Source organism: Marmota marmota, unplaced genomic scaffold, assembly GCF_001458135.2.
Source record: "Marmota marmota marmota unplaced genomic scaffold, marMar, whole genome shotgun sequence".
Classification (NCBI taxonomy): Eukaryota; Metazoa; Chordata; class Mammalia; order Rodentia; family Sciuridae; genus Marmota; species Marmota marmota.
Genome location: NW_026000174.1, coordinates 15,403,457 through 15,427,211, shown reverse-complemented (window position 1 = coordinate 15,427,211; position 23,755 = coordinate 15,403,457). Strand labels below are relative to the sequence as shown.

At 40.8% G+C, this 23,755-nt stretch overlaps 1 long non-coding RNA gene across 1 annotated transcript; it reads left to right on the top strand.

Annotated features, from left to right (window-relative positions):
- Window positions 1-9,810: 9,810 nt before the first annotated feature.
- Window positions 9,811-13,876, top strand: LOC125612024. Its single transcript, XR_007342288.1, has 2 exons — window positions 9,811-10,036; window positions 12,427-13,876. It is a non-coding gene; the product is annotated as an uncharacterized LOC125612024 (long non-coding RNA).
- The last annotated feature ends 9,879 nt before the right edge of the window (window positions 13,877-23,755 follow it).

Here is a 23,755-nt window from a genome sequence, read left to right as displayed (position 1 = left end):
GCCTGAAAGACTGCACTGCCATTGCCTACCAGCTACTGAGATAAACTATGAAGACATGGTAAGTAATTCCAAATAGTATAATGGTGCAATAAAATCAAAATCATTGGAGAGAATAAAGAGGTAAGAAAATACTCAGGCAAACACAGGAACACGGTATATGGCAGGGATGGCCTTACAAATCACGGGAGGAAACATGAGGGTGTGAATGGAGTTAGGACAGCTAATTGTCTACATAAAAAAAAAAAATGAAAGAAAAGAAATAAGAAATTGGATTGGACCCCTACATTGCATAGAAAGCCATTGTTTTGGACTTAGCTGCTTCATGAGGCCCAATAGACCAGATCAAGCCAGAATGGAGTCACTTTTGCTGGATGCCTTATAATCAAAATGAACTTTGAAAGGCACCAGTTTTCTGACATCTAGGAGATTCACAGTAACCAGTCAGAAGGCGCCCAATTTACCTGACCTAGCATGATGAGGAACTGTCCACTTTTTTAATTCTATAAAGAAAGTACCTTCAAATAACCAATATACTTTTTGTTCCCTATTTATGCTTTCTTTAGCTCTTTCCTGCCTGTAAAACCAACCCCCTCTGCTGTTCAGCTGATTAGGATATCTTTTATTTTTTTGGTACTTGGGGCTTGAACTCAAGGGATCTCTACCACTGAGCCACATCCTCAGCCCACTTCTCGCTTTTTTTTTTTTTTGTACTTTTTTATAAGACAGAGTCTCACTAAGTTGAGGCTAAGGCCTTGAACTTGTGATCCTCCTGCTTCAACCTTCCTAGTCTTTGGAATTACAGGCATAAGGATTGTGCCCAGCTCAGAATATCCATTCTCTTTTGTAGAATGAGATGTTGCCTGATTTCAGTAAAAGCTAATTTGTTTTTTAAACTAAATCTGTTATTATTTTTTCAACATACCATCCGTGAAAGTAATCCTAAGGAATGTAAAGATCTAAATGTTGGAATAAACCTCCGAAACTCTTATAAAAATATAAAAGAATATTGGGCTGGGGCTGGGGCTCAGTGGCAGACCACTTGCCTAGCATGTGTGAGGTACTGGGTTCCATCCTTAGCACCGTGTACAAAAATAAATAAAGTAAAGGCATGCTGTCCATCTACAACTACAAAAAATTTTTTTTAAATATATAGAAGAATATTTGTTTTAACATGAGAGCAAAAGGAAAAAAGATTTATTTCCCCTCCATGCCTAAGATCCTGGGATCTTATTACTTCTGCCAAGAATGACGTCATCACTTTTATAATATCTCATTGATCAAAGCAAGTCACACAGCCATCTTCAACTTGAAGAAGGGCTTTCCAGGCACCCGGAAAGAGAAGAGAGGAGGAAAATTTGTAATAAAACCCGTTGTTTGGGGAAGTATATCTTAAGACCAAAAAACAAAATAAAGAGAAACACAAATAAATTTGACATAGTAATAACAAGATGAATAGCCAAAATTTTTTGGGTACTTACTGAGTTATCGGGCACTTATTCAAAGCATTTTACATATTTATTCATTTAATCTTCACAATAACCTCATGAGGTAAGCTCGACTCTTTCCCATTTATACCATCGAGGCTCTGAGGAGTTATGTAACTAATTGTCAAAATAAACAAAATAGACATAAGAAGCAAGGAAATAGAACCTAAACTATGGCAGGTCAGGTCAGGGGTGTTGAAGGGCTAGGAGGGGTTATGCTAAGTAAGCAGCAAAAGCTGGGCTTCCAGATAAGATAGAGCTCATGGGTCTGCACTTCATTGGTTAAAAGAAATCCCATTGTTGTTAATTCAGGAAGGAGTGCCTAATTATCATTTGGCCTACAGGGGTCATTAAAAGTTCATGATTCTTCATCAACTTTAGCAGGAAAAAACAGGTGTGATGAAAAAAATGTTGGGTTTTAGATAAGTCCCAGGCGAATGCTTTCTGTAGGTCAAAACTTCTCTTACACTGTGAGGAAAATAAGTCAAAATCAAACACATAAACTTCTGAATAACAAAAGACGCCAGAATCAAAAAGCAAGAAGGAGGCTGGGAAAGGATCTTTGTGAGATTTATAACATGTAAAGAATGTCTGCAAATCGATTTTTTAAAAATAGAAAAATTAGAATAATATATGAACAGACAATTTACCGACGAGAAAAATCAACCTTTTTTTTTTTAATGCCAATTGCGATTGAAACACAAATCGAGGCAACCATGACATATTACTTCAACTCTTCAACTTTAACATGGGCTACTCGATCTTATCAAGCTGTTGCAATTTAAGCAAAGTCTTCTAGCTTTTGTCAAATCGAAACTCTTGAGAATTGACAGACTTTCTGAAATATAGGGATTTATTGAGGCTTTACAAATGCTAAACAGAAAAAAAAAAAAAGACCAGTTCTGGGAAAAGTTCCTAAAACCATTGGCAATAGGCCCGGGCAGCAATTGGAAACATGTCCACTGGACCTAGAGCTTAGAGTATCTTTGTATAAACTCTGAGGAAGGAAAGTCTAAGTAGTTTACATTGACCTTCATTGGCTCTGGAATGGCAGGATAAGGCTATGGGACAGGAGGATTGTTCATAAGTAGAAGCACCTGCTTCTGGAGTAGTTGGGGTTAAACATCTGGAGGGTTTGTAAATCAACAGGGTTTGGTGGCCCTGGTGGTCAGCCATGAAGGGACTGAAGCTTTCAACATAAACAGTCTTTTTGGTTCTTTGCCAGCAGCTGTTAACTGATTACCTACTTTGTCTTATTTCTTCCCTTTTCTATTCTCTGGCCCTTGTGATTAATCTCAGAATTTTTCTTTTATCACTTTTAATCTGCATAAGTTTCTGTGTCTCTGTTCTCATGTTTTCCTTACATTGTTTATTTAATATCCAGATGAGAAGGGTTTTTATTTTTTGCGACTAGGGAGTGAACACAGGATTTTTTGAGACAGGGTCTCACTAAATTGCTGAGGTTGACCTACAACTTGTAATCCTTCTGCCTCAAACTCCAGAGTTGCTGGGATATCAGGTGCTCACCACCATACCTGGCCAGTAAGAAAGGTTTTGATGCATCCTTTAAGTCTGCCACCTATGAAACATATAAACAGTATTGCAACCTTAGCAATTATTTCCACATCAGTGACATATTTTGTATGACTTTTGTTCAATTCAAGAATGCAAACCGGGCATGGTGGCACATGTCTATAATTCCAGGGACTTGGGAGGCTGAGGAGGAGGATCATAAGTTCAAGGCCAGCCTGGGCACGTTAGGGAGACCCTGTCTCAAAATAAAAAATAAAAAGGGCTGGGGATATAGCTCATTGGTAGAGTACCCCTGAGTTCAATCTGTAGTATCAAAAAAAGAGAGAGAGAGAGAGAGAGAGAGAGAGAAAGAGAGTGTATAAAGGCACATTCTGTATTTCACACATTGTTGAAAGAGTGGGGTAAGACCAGTAAGACCAGGCATGGTGGTGCAGCTCTGTAATCCTACCAACTTGGGATGCTGAAGAGAAGAATCCCAAGTTCAAGGTCAGACTCAGCAATTTAGTGAGACCCTCAACAATTTAGCAAGACTGTCTCAAAATAAAAAGGGATGGGAATGTAGTGGTAAAGCACCCCTGGGTTCAATTTCCAGTACCACAAAAAAAAGAAAACTGAAAGGTTGGAGAGTGGGGAAGGTTTTTAACAAGTAATAGATTATGAATTAAAACCTGAGAGTTTATCTAACTTTTTGTTCCCTGATCTGGTCCCTGATTATCTCAGTTACATGAACTTTAAAGTCAGAATGAAAAAAAACTCATGAATACATTGGGGCTCATTCAGTAGGAGGGCTACAGCAAAGTGGAAAAAATCTTTTTTGTAGGATTCTGATGTAATCACATTCTTAGCCTTAGGGTTGATGAAGGCCAGAGGTCAGTGATATATACCAAGTGTTTTATCTGATAGTTACAAGGATATAAGGTCAGATACAGAGATGGGTAGTAAATGATTATTAACAGGAACTATAGATAGCCCAAGATAACTCTGGCTCTCCATCTGTAACATCCCATCTCTCCAGAACCATGATATTCTTGTCAGCCACAGTCCAACAGTCTGCAGGTCCTTCAACATAACTGAGGCTTCTTCAGAGAACTTCAATTCACAGCTTTTAGTTAGTGTGACCTTGAAATCCAAGCCTGTGGCGATGTCTGACTTCTACTCTAGCCCTTCCAAACATTGTATTGAATTGTATTTCAATTCCCTGTATTGAATCCCTTTCTGTCTGAGGTGCCTAGAGTGCTTCTGTTTCTTTCATAGAATCCTAACTGATGCAACTGGGCTCCCTGCTTCTGCTCTTGCCCACCAGAGTAGCCCCATGAACTCAAGACACAATATGCAATTTCTTTGCTCAAATCTGTGAATGGCTAAAAGCCAAAGTCCTTCCAATGCCTTAAAAAGGCCACATCCAAATTTGGTATTCCATAAACCTTCTGATCTCATCTTCCACTGCTCTCCAAATTGCTTGCTCTGCTCCAGCTACACTGATCTCCTTATAATTCTCTACTGTGCAGGCACTCATTGGCCTCAAGGCCTTTGTTTTGTGTTCCTGCTCCCTGGCACTTTCCCTAGATATCTGACCAACTTACAAAGCTTATTTCAAGTCTTTACTCAAAGACCCCCTTCTCAGTGAGATGTCCCATGTCTGTGTATGATTAGATTACTACCCTCCTGCACACCATCCCCCTTTCCTGCTCTTCTTTAGCACTTTGCAGTCTAAAACATCACGCATACATTTCTGACCCTATTTCATATTGCCCCCTCCACATTGTTGATCCTATAAGGTTTTTGTCACTATAGCATTTACTACCTTCAATGCTATAAATGTCTCCCAGACTCTGGAATCTGAACTTCACAAGGACAAGGATGTTTGTATGCTACTTCATTGGTATACCCCAAGCACTCAGAACAGTGCCTGGCAGGTAGTAGGAGCTTAGGAAATCTTTATTGAATAAAGAAATTGTCTCCATTCTGTGAATGAGAAAACTAAGACTTAGAAGAACATGTTTCTTCAATGTACCAGCCCCAAAGAGGCAGATCTGGAGTTACCCTGAGACTGAGAGCTGCATTATTTAAAAAAAAATATATTTTACTATTTTTAAAAGATATTTTAAATACTTCAATATAATTTTTAAATATTTTATTAAAGCATGGCCTACATACAGAAAAGTGCACAAATCATATATGTTCCGCTTGATGGATTTTCAGAAAATGATCACACCTGTGTAACTATCACTCTGAAAAAGAAACAGAACATTACTAGTGATCCAGAATCTCCTGGGACCCCCTACTCTGGGGGCATTAGAAAAGTAACTACTACTCTAATTTTCAATTAATTAAGTGTTCAATTAGTTAGAGATTAATTTTGCCTGATTTAAAACTGTATATAAATGGAGTTGTATGGAATATATTCTTGTGTTTTGGTTCATTCACTAAAAATTACACTTGTGAGACTCATATTTTCACATATAGCTGTATTTTATTCATTTTTATTGCTTTATTATATTCCTCTGTGAATATGTGAAAATTTAGTTACCCATTCTATTGGTGATGGGCCTTTTGTTCTTTCTAAACTTTGGCCATTAGGAATAATGTTGTATGTATAATGAACATGTTGTATATATTGCACACATGTGAACACATTGTTATACATGTCACTCATTTTTGTTGAGTATATACTTAGGAGTAGGATTGCTGAGGACATGTTATTTATAGAGTTGTCCCTATGTATCTCTGGAGGATTAGTTCTCCCCACCACACCAACATCTGCAGATGCTCAAGTCCCTTGCATGAAATGATGTATAATGGGTATATAACCTATTCACAACCTCTTGCATCCTTTAAATCATCCCTACATTACTTATAATACTTAATTCAATGCAAGATGGGAACAGTAGTTATACTGTATTATTTAGGGGATAATGACAAGAAAAAATAGTCCATGTATGTTCAGTACAGTTGCAGTTTTTTATGAATATTCTCAATTTGCTTGTTGGTTGAATCCATGGATGTAGACCTTGTTATATAAACAGAGGGCCCTAGGCTGAGGATGCAACTCAGTGGTAGAGTGTCTGCCTGGCATGCACGAGGCCCTGAGTTTGATCTCCAGCACCACAATACAAACCAACAAACAGAAGAAAAGAAAAGAGGGCCCACTGTATACATAATGTTCAATTTTAGTAGATCCTGTCAAATAATTCTCCATACCCTCTCTGGACCTCAATTGAGAAGCAAGTTATTTATCCCTGTGTTTAAGAGTAAGAGATTCATAACAAGCTATAATGGTGGGGTACACGTTCTCACAGTGATAACACAGGTGGCAATACTGGAAGCCTTGGCACCCGTGTGATGATTAACTTCATGCTTCGATATGATTGGCCAAGACGATGCCCAGAGAGCTGGAAAAGCAATATTTCTGGGTTTATCAGTGAGGTATTTCTTGAAGAGATTAACATTGACTCAGTAGATGGGTAAAGGAGATCTGTCCTTACCATTACAGGTGGACACCAAAGGCAAACTCTTCCCCCCTCCTTAAGCTGGGCCATCCATCATTTCCTGTCCTTGGCTGTAGAAGCTATTGATTCTCAGGCCTTCAGACTTAGGAACTTAAATTAACCCCCATTGTCCTAAAAAATTTTCTCTCTGGCCCTTAGGCCTTTGACCTCGGGCTGGGAGTTATACCATCAGCTTCCCTGTTTTCAGGCCTTTAGATTCAGACTGAATTGTACCACCTGCTCTCTCAGGTCTCCAGGCAGAGCATGGGACTTCTCAGACTCTACAATTGGATGAACTGATTCCCATAATGAATCTATGGATTCTATTTTCTGGAGAACCCTAGTTAATATAACCTGTGAGCCATTTTTGGGAAGACTTGATAAGGTGCCTTCCAATGGAGTTCCAGAGATGTATTCCTTTGACAAACACAGGATCTCCGTCAACAGTTTTTTTTTTTTTTCCCATTACTCTGTCTATAGAGGTCAGTTGGTAGGTTGCACCTAGAATAGAATGTTTTGATGCACACATCATTCATGCTTTGAAATGAAACAACATTATCTGGCCTACAAATGCTCTGCCAACGAGTGGCCATGGAGAGTAACTAGAAATGGCATAGACACTTTGCAGCTGGATAATTTGGGGAAAGTCCTGATCTTTCTTTTGTAGTAGATGCCACGGTATAAGAGCTATGAGATGGGTACCTGGCCATTCCAGTCCAGTTTCTGTACAACCCTATCCAATTTATCTTTTTTAGAATTCCATTTTGAAGTTTCTCTATCTTCTCTGATTCTAAGTAATGTGAGCCGCAAAACATTTATGAATCAATAAGGCTTTACAACTATTAATAGACAAAGGTAATCCAAGTTTAAAAATAAATCTTTAGAAACTCTTGGCCAAAAGACATAGTATCATTTTGGTGCCCTAGATTCAATTTCTGGTGAAGGCCTCCTTGCTGGCTTACAGGTAGCCATCATTTTGCTGTATCCTATATGGTAGAAGGAGCTCTCCAGGGTCCCTTTTATAAGGACATTAATTCCATTTGTGAGGGCTCTCCCCTTGTGATCTAATCACCTACCAAAGTCCAACTATCTAATACCATCACACTGTGGGTTACATTTTTAACATGAATTTGAGCAAACAGAAATATTTTGCCTACAGCAAGTAGTGAGAGGAAATATTGGATTTTTTATTTGTTTATTTTTAAAACAATTTTCTATAGTCTGGAAGTACTCAAAAACATAGTGAGAACTGATACAAATACAAACAGACTTTTGAGAAGTGAGACTACAGATTCAGAAGAAGCAACGTGTTTGCTACCTGAGTCAAAAATAAAGAATTTTTGCTACATGTGTTAACAGCAGACAGCATCACCCAAGATCTTTGTTTTTTAAGTCATTAACTTTAATGTACCTTGTATCAAAACCTCATGCTCAATACACAAAAGAATGTCTATCAAACACATTCTCTCAGCCTCACTGACCAGTCCAGATACTGCAGAAGTGAAAGGTCCACCCTGGTTCCTGTGGATGCCCTTCTCTTCAGGGGCTTCCTGCCTCTAGTCATCCCTAATACAGAGACATGAGGAGACTCCACTTTGCAATTACACCTGTGCAATCCAGGAATGTGGGGAAGACAAAGTTCCAAGAGGAACTCCTCTCAACCAGTGGAGGACAGGAGTCAAGGATAAGTAATTCTTGTTTGCCCCCCAGACAGATGGTTCTGAGACTCAATTCAGAAGGCCACCACAGTGCCCAGTGGCAATATGTTTAAATGAAAATATCTAGTTTTTAAAAATATCATGGATAAGATCAAGCACATTACAAAGTCACATTATGGATGCATCAATTAATTTATCCTCCTAATTTGAATGTTTTGAAGACCAAATGTGCCGATACATAGAAAATGATACATAGGGTAGAGAATTTTGGTTAACATATTCCTTATTTTCTCTGCATTTTAATTTCTTTAAAAGTCTCAAAATAATAGTAGTAACTTATTAACTTAAAATTTTACCATTTATGGTTCAGAATCATTGACAGATCTTAGAAAATATACTAATATATTTTCTTATATCTTATAATCAACCAATCTCTGTTGATTATAAGAGTTTATAGAAGAAATATGGTAATAAAACATTATCCATTTAAGTAGAGTAACTGTAGATGTTCATAATTTTTAATATTATACAAGTTCCAAAAGTATAAGAACTAGTTTATAAAATACTGGTGTTTAAAATAATCAACTAGCTGAATACTCATGTTTACATTGACATATTCTTGAATATTAGTGCGAGTAATAATAATTGGAAAATTTAGAAATTCTACCTTGTTTATCTTTTCCAAAGATTAAAAATTAAATTCAAAGTCTTTCAGAAATTAAATACCACATTTGCATTTTTACTTAGGTAAAATCATCTTTTAGTCATCTTTTAACTAAAATTCAAGGTATAGTTTATTTTATCAAAGGGTTTGCCTTGATAAATAATATAAGAGCACATAAGTTAACATTTAATTTCTATTTATTTACTTTTCCCTGCTGCATCCTTTGTTTAGAGCCCCACCTGTAAAACCCCTAATTGTAAGGCCATTGTTGCAAGAGACACTGTGACAAGATGGAGGCGGAACTCCATTTGATAAAGGTTGTACAGTAGCCAGATTTGATGGCTTTTACTTCCTTTTTTTCTCTTTCCTCCCCAGTTCCAAATCACAGCAAATTCTGAAAGAGCAGCTAATTTCAAAGGTAATCTGCTTTACCCAGCCCCACTCTTGCTCAGGGGGCTTCTGTTACACTTATTTGAAACAAATCCCTCAACTGAAAAGGATCACATGAAATACACATTGGCTTCTAGAACACAGTCTTCCCCCTGAATGTGCTCATTCTCAGGGGCACACGCTGAAGTAGAATTCTTGGAAGCTTCTTGGTCAAACAAAACCGACATCCTTAGGACAAACAGTGTCCAAGTTCTGAGGGAAGAATTGCTTGAGCTGAAACAGTAGGTACTCCCAGTAGGCCCACACCACAGAGTGGGGCCACAAAAGTCCTTGTCCTGTGCCATTGGGAAAGCTGAACTAATTAAAATACCAGAGACAGACTCAGCAGAAGCCATCATTTCTCTCTTAGAATTAAGACAACTAAATACTTCCAGGTATTTCCCTAGAAAATGAAAGAGAGAGAGAGAGAGAGGGCGGGGAGGGGGGGAGAAGTATTTGGGGGATAGGCTGGTTGAGGTGGCTGTGTACAGGAGAGGGTAGCAGAGGTCCTAATCACAGAGAAGTTTTGAGTACAGGTTAGAAAATACTCTGGTGTTCTTTTGAGCCAGCAGACTAAAGTGTCCAACCCTTCCCTGAAGGCTGACACTTAGCAGCTCCTCCAGGATGTGTGGCTGCTGAGTTTGCTCATTAGCATTTCATAGTCTGCAGTAAGCAAGTGCAGCCACCAGGGGGCAAGATGCACCTTTAACCCTGGCCTTACTGAATACCAGAGGGTCCTGGTCTGGTCCTTGAAGGTGCATCTGGAACTTCACATCTCAGGTCAGTACCTTGTTTCCCTTGACTTGTGAAAGAGGTGGATCATTAAGATAAAATAAGGGGAAGACACCCTGGAAGAGACTAAAACTAAGAAGCTGAAGAACAATGTCAGTGTTCTGTGTACGTGTTGTCATTCACCCATAGAGTCTCCACGTACTTTAACAAGGACCAAATGACTTTAGAAAAAGGAAACTGGAAAGGAAATGAGGAAACGTGGGGATTCTCAACAGAATTCATTGTGCTGACTCTTTTTGTGTTCATTAATTTATACCTGGGTCAGGGTGTCCTGTGCCAGACCCGCCAAAGGAAATCCCACAATCCGCAACTTCGGGGAAGCACCTGTGTCAAAGTTACACTCAGGCCAATTAACAGCATGGTTCAAGGGCTTCCTTATATTTATTTTATTGAGTGTAGTTGGTATGCTATACCTGTGGGTTTTACATCTGTGGATTCAACCAGCAGCAGTTAAAAATTCTGGGAGAAAAGAAACGAAAGGAAAGGAGGAAGGGAGAGAGGGAGAGACAGAGATAGAAAGCATGTGCACATAAAATACGAAAAAAAAATTATGTCTGAACTGAAAGTGCACAGATATTTTCTCGTCATTATTCCCTAAATAATACAATGTAACACTATACATAGCATTTACATTGTATTATTATAAGCAATCTAAAGATGATAAACAGTATACAGTCAGGTATAATGGCACATGCCTTAATCCCAGAGATTCAGGAGTCTGAAGCAGGAAGATGGCAAGTTCAAGGCCAGTCCCAGCAATTTAGGAGCTCTAAGCAACTTTGCAAGACCCTGTCTCAAAATAAAAGAATAAAAAGGACTGGGGTGAAGCAAGCCAGAGACCCCCACCCAGAAGACCCTTGCCATAATTAAGCTTCTCCTCTTGTCAGATCAGCAGGGTGTCTGCAAAGCTTACTGTGGTTAAAGTTTCCTCTTTCTTGAAAATGCCAGGTTTGCACACAAAAGGTGTGAGTTAGTCTGCAAGCTTGTTGTACGCAAAGATATTATCTCTATTTTCTTGGTAAAAACTTGTGTTGGTCTAGAGGATGGAAGAGAGAGCACTTGTTATGTAAAACCTCCAAGGCCCTCCTCCCACTGGATATAAAGTTCAAAGAATTTCCAAAATCTTTGTTCAGAGAAAGAATTCTTAGGCGAGAGCCACCTCTGAACCCTGCAGTCAATAAACTGCTTCTTGAAAATTCCTCAGGTGTCCAGCCTCTCCTGGCCTACTTCAGGGGGTCTGTCTGGGGTTGTAGCTTAGTGGTAGAGTGCTTGTCTAGCACATGTTACTGAGTTCAATCCTCAGCACCACCTAAAAATAAATAAATAAAATAAAGGTATTGTGTCCATCTATAACTAAAAATATTTCTTTAAAAAAGGGGGGCTGGGGATGTGGCTCAGTGGTAAAGTGCCCTGGGTTCAATCCCCAGTACCCCACCACCACCACAAAATAAAAGTATACAGCAAGATTCATAGGCTAGTGAAAATGCTGCTCCATTTTATAGAAGGGACTTGAGCATTTTGGGGGTCAGAGGTGGGTTCTGGAACAATTCCCCTGCAGATACCAAGGCATGACTATAATAGAATCCTCCAAACCTTGATTAGAAGTCTCAGTATTGAAGGGTTTTTTAAAATCTTCCTAACTGCCAATTTTGACCTAATGTGAATTGCACATTATTGGGACTGATCTTCATATTTATTTTGTAACTCAGCAGGAACGTTGAAGCTATTAAACCAGAACTTAGGTTTTTTTTTTCTTTTTCCATCTAAAAATGTTTAGAAAAAAGGGCTTAGATTTGAAAACAAGAATAGTGTTTAAATTTGTATTAACAACTTAGTTTATTTCTCAAGGTTATTTACACATTCACCATTCTATTTTATTCTTAAAAGAATATAAAGTTTACCTTTTACCCAAAGGCTTTAATACTCAATTGAGTAGTTTCATTTTTTTATCACTTGGAAGTTTTAGTAGAAACTGTTTAAAAAACTCATCCTTTTGAAACTAATTTCTTTAATCTTTTTAAATGTCTTAACATAAATTATAGAATGCCATTTACAGGCCAAGTTTCTTTGTAAACTCAATGTTCTGCTATTTGGAAGGTTTTCTTTTATTGTTCTCTCACCCTGGAGGCCTTTTTATAAAGTGCTGGCACATTTGAAGCATTGGAGGTGTGGCTTGGTTTCTTAATTTTTCCCACAGGGAGACATTGAGTCCCTTTATCTTAGATTTATATAAGCTCTCAGTGGTATCTTGTAAGCAATATAAATAGAAATTTTACAGGGGTTGGTTGACATGATAGTTGTATTTTCTGCAAATCTACAGAGTAGGCCTAATTAATTCCAAGCTGTCTCTGATATCAAACTCATTTCTTTGTCGGCAGGATATACAGACCAGCCCTGCAGAGCAAGCAAGCTGAAATATCTACTGTTTCCAAAATCTCCTAGAATTCCCCACCCCCATCCTCTCCGTTCATACCAACTCAAACCAATGCATCTGGACCTTTGCACAGGGCTGGGAGTCTCTCACTCAACAACAGAAGAAATTATTACACGACTGCAAAATTGGAAGATCAAACAGGAGAATTTTTCCCTTAAGAAAAAGAAAGAAGAAATCTTGCAGACGTCCAGAAAAAGTCACTCAAGCTTCCAGGAAGCAACATACACATATTTATCCTCTAGGGGGCAGGAGTTCTCTGTTTCTGGTGGAAAACACTTCACTGGTCCGGAGTTTTGCCTCTTGGAACTGCTAGGGAAACTTCACTTAGCTGGGTCTTAATTTGAACAGAAAGAAAACATTCCAGCTTCGAATTAGAGAAAAGTCTAACCCAGAAACTAGAAGTACTCATTCCAGAAGACAGAGGCACAAAGCTCTTTCAATCTGCTCTGACTGCTGGTGAGCTCACAGATGCAGCTCCACATGTGTGCTCTCAAGAATGCCTGGCAAAAGCCACAAGACACAACCATCCACGACAGCAGGAAGCAGCATGGCAGGTTTTTGCTTCGGATGCCCTGTTGATGATCTAGCCAGCTGTTCCTTGATGCCCTTTTCTGAGCTGGTTAGAAACATCCCAGAGATAAGCAAGACCCAAATAAATTGTCTGTCACTGCCTGGGTTCTCTTTCAAAAACAGTGCCAAACACAAGGAGCTGCCTTCAGAAAACTCGTTTGGGAGATGATTGCAGGGTGCAAGAGTGAGGAACTTGTACTGTGCCAGCCATTCCTGTCTGCTGGGGACTGGGGAGTTTGCTAAGATTTGAGACTTTCACTGCTAAAATTGGAGAAGTCTCAAATAAATGAGGGATGAGTTGGTTGTGCAGGAACTGGGTGCTGTACTCAAAGGAGGTAAGCTGGGCAAGGCTGGGCTCATGTGTTATTAGATCCCACAGCATAGAGGGCACCTCAGAATTGTATGCCCGCAGGATGGACGTGGGGAGATTTGTCCACTGGTTTCCATTCTCCATTAGTCAGTTTTGCTCCTTGGGGGCGTTCATTCTGCCCACACTCAGGGTTCCTGTGCCTGAGTGCCTGTGAACTCCCACAGGCATTTCCCACTGAGGCTTCAGAGAAGCCCTGGGTGGAAAGTGAGAGAAACACAATACAACTGAGGAATAGCATTGTGACACCTACACAAACCCGATTGCTGCAGCAATGGCATTTGGACTGATGGGGTGAAGTGGGCCCAAGAAGTGTCCTATGCATGAAGGTTAATTTCACCTTCTTTTGGTTGGCTTATCGTTGAGCTCAGTATGGGATCATCAACCTCTGCTCTTAGCTTCCAGTTAATTTAAATGAAATAAAGTTCTCAGATTTTTTATTTAAATAAGAAATCCAGCAATGTAGTTTCATTTCTCCTTGTGTATATGGAGGAAGGTGCTGTGCCAATGATCCCCTTCTCACTAAAAAAGGAAAATTTGATGAGACAAGCAATCAAATCACATGCTTGTTGGAGATTTAAAAGTCTTACTAGCCCTGCACAGTGATGAATGCCTATAACCCCAGAGACTTGGGAGGCTAAGGCAGAAGGATCTTAAGTTTGAGGCCTTGGCAAATTTGCAAGATCCTGTCTCAAAATTAAAAATAAAAAAGGCCTGGGTTCTGCAATCTGTGTATGGGGTGAAGGTGGGAGTTCATAACCCACTTGAATCAAAGTGTGGAATATGATATGTCAAGAAATTTGTAATGTTTTGAACAACCCACAATAAAAAATAAAAAAAAATAAAAATAAAAATAAAAGGCCTGGGGTTGTAGCTCAGTGGTACGGTGTCCCTGGGTTCAATCCCCATTACAAATAACAACAAAAAAGCCTTACTTTTGGTGTTACATAATACAACCTGGTTATGTCTTACAAACATCACTTGCAAAATTCCTTTTTGGAAATCATATTTGCAAGGATGATTAATGTGTATTTTCACTTCCATAATTCTTTCAAACCTTTTATTATGGATAATTTTAGAAATAAACATAAGTAGAAGAGCATAATGAAGAGCATCACTCTTTTTCCATCTCCTTCAGTTAAGAAGGCAAATGGCAGCAAGCAATAGAAAGCCTGTTTATATGATCCTAAATAAATAACAGCACTGTTGGGATCAAATCACATAATGTCTAGACATATATAGTCCAGGGCTGATGGAGAATTGAATAAAAATCTTCAAAAATTAAGCACCTTTTATTGTTTAATACTTTCATCTTCAGAATGTGATTACAAAGTGGCTGCCAAGCCTCCAAATTTCATATCCTTGTTCCAGGAAGGAAGAATCCAGAAGGACAAAAGTACCAGATGATGTGCCAAGGGCCTCAGGTTTCCTTTGAAAACCTTTCCCTGTGGCTCTGCCCAGCAACTTTTACTGAGATCTCTCTGGCTAGGACAGAATCACCCGGTCTCTTCTGGCTGCAAGGGAGTGAGAAAATCAAGTAATTTTAGCTGGGGACAAATCCACCCTGGATTAGATCAGGATTCTGCAGTCAGGAAGAAGGAGCCACTGTGCTTTGCCCCTGCTTTTCTCTATGCTTCAAATGCCTTCCTCTTCCTTGACCACTCAGGTTATTCCTTTATTCAACAAATATTTATTTAACATTCACTGTGTGCTGGTCTCAAGGCCAGGTCCTGGGTCTTGAAAGAGAAATAGTTTTTGTTCTTGAAGCTGTCCTGGTCTAACATAGACCTAGAAGTGACAATGTGTGATATCTAAACTTGATAAATTCAGAGTCACACAACACATTATTTAAAGATGTAGAAGTGACCCCATGAAAGACATAAAATCAGAATTCTTCAAAGGGGTTGGTTGCCCCTGGAGACCAGCCTGGAATGGGGAGGTGTAGAGCTGTAGGTTTTCGATACCATTATATACTCCATGCTCTTCTGTGCTGCTTGGGATTTTTTTTTTAACCACATACCTACATAATTTTTAAAAAATATTTTTTAATTCTTAAAAATACTTCTGTAAGTCTCTTTGTGCAGAGAGAATTGCTGCCATTGGGGTTATGTTTTCATGAGGTTCTGTATTTAGGATTGCTGGTACAAATTAAAGAGTTTAAATGGAGTGACGCGTGTAAACCAGCATGCACCTCACAGGCCCTCAGTGCACATTAGCAAGAAACAAATAAATCACCCCATGTTTTGTCCAGATTCCAGCGCCTTCCCCAGAGCTGCCATAGGGAAGTGTGGCTCTATTGATGACATTCCACTGGGTCTTTTGCAAATACAAACGGTATTGTAGTGAGCGGACTTGAGCCAAGGTCAACTCAGCTTTTGGCAGTGTATATTTGGGACAGATTCCTAGAAATGCATGTCATTTTGCTAGATGTTGCCATGCTTGCCTTCCACAAGGATGAAACCATTTTCTGCTTCTCCCACCCTGAGTGAACATGCTTTTTTCTCTTGGCCTCACCAAGAGAGATTATTCCTTATCTGATGGGTAGAAGTGTTCTTTCAATGGAGGTTTCTAGATTTTTGTTTGTTTGTTTGTTTGTTTTGTACCAAGGATTGAACCCAGAGGTGCTTAACCACTGAGCCACATCCCAGCCCCTTTTTTATATTTTATTTAGAGACAGGGTTTCAATGAGTTGCTCAGGGCCTCACTATGTTGCTAAGGCTGGCTTTGAACTCATGATCTTCCTGACTCACCCTCCTGGCCGCTGGGATTACAGGCATGCACCACCATGCCCAGCTCAGTGGAGTTTTAATTTCCATTCTCTTCTCTGATACTTAACATTTCTCTTAGCCACTGTCCACTCTGAATTTCCTTTGCTCACCCACCACTTTAGCCAGTCTAGCTGCTTACCATTTACTCCAGAAGGCTCCAGCCTGTGGCTGCCTTGCCCTTGTCAAGACAGGTGTGCCTTAATTGCCCATTCATGTCATTACAGAGTGTAGAAGCACCAAAATGACCTCAGAAATTCCCTGAGCTGCAAACCTTCTCCTTCTTGCCTCCATTAAGGGTTAGATTTTTATGAAAATCAGGGTTGCCTGCACCCTGCCAACAGAGTAGATCCATGTTTGCCTCTGAACTGGAGAGGCAAAAGCATGGAGACCCAAAGGCATCCAGGAATCAGTTGTAGCTTCAAATCACATGGAGAATTCCCTTGTCCCTTGGTGGAAGAGATGCCCCTCATCCCAGAAACTAGGACTTCTCCATCCACCAGAACCTAAAGCTGGAGAAATACAAAACAAAACTATAATTGGGTCACTGGACATGATAATAAGAGGAGTGGCTTCTCCATCCACCTTTGGGTTCCTGGACCTCTGTATTCCAACAGGTGAAGACAGAATTCCCCCGACAGACATTGGTTCAATACATATTCCTCATCCTCCAAGACAGTGGGATAGAATCTTGACCTCCACAAAGTCAAGGCTAGCACCCCATCCACAAGATAGCACTTTCCCTACACCTTTCAGGCCAGGCTAATTCTAGGTGACATTCTATAGTAGATTCTGTGGGAAGAAGCCCATTGCCACACCTTTGTCACCATCAAGCCAAGCCAGGCCTTAGGCAACCTCATCCTCAGGCAAAGCTCTCTTCCTTTCTTTGTTAGAATTCCAACTACTTGGGGCTGAGGCTATAGCTCAGTGGAAAAGCACTTGCCTTGCATGCGTTAGGCACTGAGTTCAATCCTCAGCACCACATAAAAATAAAGATACTGTGTGTTCATCTACAACTAAAAATATATATATAAAAATATTTTAAAAAAAGAATTCCAACTACTTGGTAAATGCATTGGAATAGTATCCTCCACATGGCATAAGCTGCATCCTAAATCCAAATACCCCAACTGATATGCATATCTTGCTTAATTAGGCAATGAGAGGCAGAGTCCTGACCCAGGAAACCAGAAACGCTGTCAGCATCTACACGATGCTGGCACAACCACTGCAGCCAGAGAAGGCAAACCACAGTCAGAATGACTTTAAATTCCTATAGGGAGCAATCACTCTTCCCTTCAGGTTAGAAGGGTCTGATGTAGTCCACTTGTTTGCTCTTGTCCTGGGATGGAACTGCACTCTGGACTCTGTCGCTGGCACGTTAGATAATTGGCAGAGGCAGCTGCAAGACTGGCTTCAGTGAGTGGGAGCCATGCTGTCGGGCCAGCGCATAGCCTCCATCCCTTCCAATGTGACTCCTCCATTCATGGGTCAGTTGCTGGCCCTGGAGTGGCTAAATCAGAGGCTGGCTGCCATCTGCAAAGAAATTGTCCTGTCTGCAAGCCTGTGGAGCACTTCCTGAGATGGATGCTTCCTAGAGAACACAGATGTGAGGCACAAACATCTGCACATTCAGTGCCCATCCCTGTAGGTCCATCCACTTGCCTCTATCCCAGTGCTCCATTGAGGCAGTTCTCAGGCCCTTGGAGAGCCACGGCTTAAGAGTAAGAGTCTATCTCTACTTTAGGTCACTTCTCACCCCACAGAATACTTACAACTAAATGCACTGCTATTCATCCACTAGTAGTATCTCCTTTCTATGCCACCTGGGGCTCTGATGGCAGTAGTCTATTTTCCACTCACATCAACCTACAGGTGAGACTACCCATGCATAAGCCAGGCTGGGATGCTTTCTCCCTCCGTCATCTGGTCATAGGGAAGACCCAGGAGGCCATAAGTGTGAGCTGCAGGTGCAACAGATTCCATGAGCAGAGCTCTGAGACACCTGTAACTCATTTGTGCCTCAGGCCTGGATGTACCATTGCCATCTTGTGACAGATTGCTACTGAGCCTGACTGACCTTATCATGACTTCATGGCTGTAAATACTTAGCTCATGATGGACAGCTCCAGTCTCATAATTACTCCGTGTCTGTCCCTCAGTCAATCTCTGCGGGGCCCAGCAGCACATCAGAAGCTGCTCTTTGAATGCATAGTTCTCTGATGCAGAAGGCATGGTCTAGCTAGAGGTTTATGCCATGCATCTCCCATGGAGGCTAGCCAGAGATTCCTCCCATCTCCATGGATCCTTGTAACACTGCCACACAACCTTGTCCTCAGGCAAAGCTCTCTTGCTTTCTTTGTTAGAATTCCGACTACTTAGTAAATGCATTGGAATAGGATCCTCCACATGGCATATTCTGCATCTCAAATCCAAATACCCCAACTGACATGCATACCTTGCTTAATTATATGGTGCAATAACTTGTTCTTTACCTTAGAAGGGAAATCCCAGCATATCTCAAAGTTGGATTCCTAAAACCTTCACTTATATAGTAGGTTCCTGAATCTTTATAAGGTTTATCTCTCATCCTCTGACACACGTATCTTATTAGAATATTCAGAGTAATGCCATATTCCTGTTTACTAGGTCCAGTTGGTTTGATGACTTAACACAGTGGACCAGAGCGATTTACAGAAAGTCAAGATGACCAAGGTCTTGGAAGACTATATTGTGACAGAACTTTCCAAAGGTCCCAAAGTACTCTATGCTCTCTTTCCACCATTACTTCATTGCGCATGCACCTGCTTCTCTGGAGGATTCTTCCCAGCCCCTTCTACTTATATTTAAAAACCATTTCAATCTCATATGTCACTATTTCTGGGCAGCCTTCCCTAACTACCCCCACTAGGCAAGTTTAGCTTCTCCTCATTCCACCTCTTTCCATGCTCAGACAGACCATCAGAGCACACAGCATTAAGATGATTGCTCTACCTCTGCCAGTCTTTCACCCCTCCCCACCAGACCAAGTAGTACTGAAGGACACGGGCTGTGCCCTCTGTATCTGCAGCTATCAGTGTTTGAGTATGGTCCAGAAATTACAGCATCTCTCCAGGGACAAATAAATCTACCCTGGGTCCTGCCTGAGATGCTGAGATTTCAGAATGGCCAGAGTTAATGACAAGCCTGATTTTTCTCTCTCTCTTCCTTGTATAGAGTGTAATCATGCCAGCAATCCTGACTAATGGACTAATACACTTTTTGTCTCATTCTCAGACCGCTTTTCCTTCATCCCTTTAACTAGAGGCCAGAGAACCTCAATAGTTGGTTTCCCAGACTCTCTTGTGTTTGGGTACAGCCACATGACAAAGCATGGCCAGTAAAGTGAAGCAGAGGTTTTCTAGAAATTTCTGGGAAATCTTTTGCTTTCCTGAGCAAAAAGATCCATCCACTTGCCTCTACCCCAGTGCTCCATCCAGGCAGCTCTCAGGCCCTTGGACAGCCACGGCTCAGGAGTAAGAGTCTCTCTCTACTTTAGGTCCCCTCTCACCCCACAGAATACAACTCAATGCACTGGGGAAGGGCCAGTGCAAAGGGGAGGGGCCGCACATGAGGAACGTCCCCTCATTGTGTTGGCCTTCCCCTTCCTCCCATCTTCCTGCATGAAATACAGACACAAAGCCTGAAGCCTCCTTAGCCATCTTGTACTATGAGGCAACCAGCCAGCCCACTGAGGGTGGCAGAGCAAAAAGCCACAGCAAGTCACAGTCTCCGATGGCATCTCAGAAGCCCAGCCCAGCCCTGGGTTGCCTGCCTCCAGACCTCTGCTTACTTAAACAATCACCTGCTTGTCATCCTGGAGCAGAAAGCATTCCTGAGAACCCACAGGACAGCGAGAATGACGGCCAGAAGAATGTTCTAAGTGGAAGTCATTGCTGGAAGCAGTGTTAAGATAAACCTATTCATTTATGGCTATGTAGGGCTTGTTGGTCGGTTTCCATTCAGCTCTGGGTTCTGTGGGGAGACTTGGAAGCAGAGATGCAGCCTCTCTTCAGGTGTTCACAGTCAGGCCGGAGGTGGTCTGAGGGAGTGACAGCAGCATGTGGTTAAGTGCAGGACTGAACACAGCGTGGAAGGGCTCCTCAAAGGGGAAGGACCTCACATGAGGAACATTCCCTGCAGGATGAGGGGCTTGAACAGGCTTCAGGAGATAAATAGAATGTGTTGGCTTATCATTAGCACTGAGAGGCAAGAGGGCTAAGGAGGTAAACTGCTTGGCAAGCCCCCAAGGATCCGGTGAGGCTCACTAAGCATTACTGCTCTTTTGATCCTCCATAGAAGGTGGTTTAGAAAAAAAAATATGTTATCCCTCTCAGATTCATTTGTTTAGCAAATATTTATTGGACCTGTATTATGGATGAGGAACTGTAGGGGCTATGGATACACCTGTGGGCAAAACACACTCAGAACCTGAACCCCAAGAGCTTCCCTTCTAATGAAGGAGACAGATGATAGATGATAAATTAAAAACAAAACAAAAAACCCTGAAAGCTGGAGGGGACAGGATTAGCAAACTCAGGCTTGAGCAGCTTCCTTCCCTGCTTCCAGATCCATCATACATCTAGGTTTCTGTTGCCCTGGTGATGCATTAGGAAACCCTGTTTCCTTGTTACCTAGGAAATGGTGGGCTGGACAGGATGCCAGCTATGGGGGCCAGGTCAGCCACTGCATCAGAGGTGGCTCCCTGTCTCCTCAGCCTGCAAGCCGCTGCCACCAAGACTGACCATTCCCTTCTGAGGCCCCCTTTCCCCTCCTCTCCATATGCGCATGTGTGCATGGTTCCACTCTGTATTGCTGTCATTCTTCCTAATGTGTGGTACCATCTTGGCTTCCTCATAGAAGCATTCAGGCCACAGCATTCTGCTCTGTTTCCAAGGCAGGTGTTGCTCCCACATCTGAAGGGGTCTTTGCTGCTCCAACGCTCCTCTTCCTCCAGGATTGAGCTGATCATCCCAAACTGGGACTCTCTAAAGGGTAGAAGAGGCATTATTAATCACATCAGACAACAGGCAAACCAAGACAGTGGTCTTCCATCCAGGCTTGGTGCTCACCTCCAGATCGTCTGTTAGATCAGTTCCCAGAGAGTGTTCCTTGGAACATCTGGGAGATCTTCAGAGGGAAGGGACTTCAGAAAAACAAAAACAAAACAAAAATCCACATTGAAATGATTTGAAGATACACTGAATTAACTCCGGATAAGTAGATTTCCTTTCTGCAAGACCTCCCAAGATGAATATGTATTGGTAAGAGGATAGCAAGTTGTGTCTCCCAAGCCCATTTGACTATGGGTTCCTTCTGCAGAAAGAATCCCAGGGAATTAGCACACTTAGAGAAATGCTATCTTAGATTAATGGAATTGTTCCCAGAGCTTATATTTATCTCTGTCCTAGTGTTTCATATTGATCTGAATACTAGGATGGAGATGAGTTCATACCTAGTTCTGCCTTTTCCAGCTGAGTACCATTTTTCATCAGGATGCTTTCGGCCACAAGTAAGTAATGGATATCAGTAGGTATTATGGTTTATTGCTCTTATAACAAGAATTCCTGAGTTAAGTGTTTCCAGCACGAAATTGTCTTCAATAACCCCAGTGTTTTCTGTTTCTTTACCTGCCATCTTCAGCATATTGTTTATCTTCTTTCATGGTCACAAAATGGCTCTGGCAGCTCCAAATATAACACACAGAAACAAAGGCATCCAGTAGAAAGGCATTTCCTCCAATACATGTCTTCACCATTTATTCTTAGCAAAAGAAAAGTTTTATAGATGTCCACTACACACAAACCTGTAGAACTCTTCTCAGGTCCTAAAGGCTAGTAGGGTAACCAATCTTACCAGTTGCCCAGGACTGAAGGATTTCCTGAAATGCAGAACTAATAGTCCTAAAACCAGGACATTCCTGGGTAGGGAATGAACCATGTTCCTGCCTTCGTCATTCCATTAGGGAATGGTACTATCACGATTGGGTTGAACTAATCAGAAGAGGAGGAGACTACCTTTCCTGAATATGGAACTTTGAACACTCAAACAATACCTATTTTCTCATGGTAAGGAAGAGGAGGAAAGGCTGTTGAGGATGCAATCAACAGGACTGCAAAATAAGATATAATATTTTCACAATAGGCCTGCAAAATAAGATATATCAGGGCTGTAAAATAAGTTATAATCATTCTCTTCTCATGATGTTGTTAAAATCAGATCAAATGACATATTTTTTACATAGAGAATCAATAATAGTATCTTTTTTACTGAGCACTGACTATGTGTAATGTTGTGTGCTAATAGCATGACAAGTGTTAAAGACATTATATGTGTCATATCACACATCTGTATAACATCTTAGGGAACAGGGATGTAAACCCCATTTTACAGATGTTCCATAAAGACATTAAAAAGGTTAAATGATTTACTGAAGGTCATACAACTAGTAAATAGTAGAGGCAGGCCTCAAAACCAAGTCTGTCTGACAGCATGATGCCCCTATTTCATATATATACAATTGCACAAATATACAATTGCATTCTAATTCTTTTAAATATGGCACCCTGGGGGCTGAGGATATAGCTCAGTTGGTAGAGTGCTTGCCTCACATGCACAGGGCCCTGGGTTCAATTCCCAGCACCACCAAAAAAAAATTATATATATATATACTATCCTGAGTATGATGTCCATGGTAATTCCCAATCATTCTGAATTTATTTTACTCCTCAACAATGCACATTGCTGAAAGGGAGGAATACTTGGTCACTTTTATAAAGATTATTATATAAAATACAAAATCCGAAGATACCGTTATCCATTATTAAAAAAATATGTACATTATCCATTATTAAAAAAAAATCCCAAGATACAATCACATAAGCATGTGGACCTTCATCCTGCACCAAAGCACATATTCCAAATTATAGTTGTCTTTAGGCACATGACCAAAAGGATCATGAGGTATATCCTTATCAATGACCAGTTTCTCAGTCTTGCATAGATTCAGAGCCCACTTTTCACTCCAGATTCTTCCATAGCTGAACACTCTGTGTTAATAGTAGTTTCAGAAGTATCTCAGCCTTGGTTAATCTTTGCTTCAGTTCTCCTGCACTGACTCATACTCACCCAGGATTCAGGCAAACTTTTTCTGTAGGAGGGCTACTGTCCTGTTCATTCAGATGACCTTCTCTTTCAGTTCTGTAGGCTCACTTCTGATATTTGCAATATTTATATCCAGTAAAGCATCTTTCATCAAGATTTGCTTCCCTTTCTCTTCCAGAAGGATTGGTATCTAGGTACTCAGACAGCTTCCATAAGATCATCTTTGATAGAACAAATCTGAGTAGCAAATACTTTTTTCTTTTTCCTTGTTTTAAACAGTTTTTGTTTTTGTTTTTGTTTGGTACCAGGGATTGAACCCAGGGACACTTAACCACCGAGCCACATCCCTAGCCCTTTTTATATTTTATTTTGAGACAGAGTCTTGCTAAGTTGCTAGGGCCTCAGTAAGTTGCTGAGGCTGACTTTGA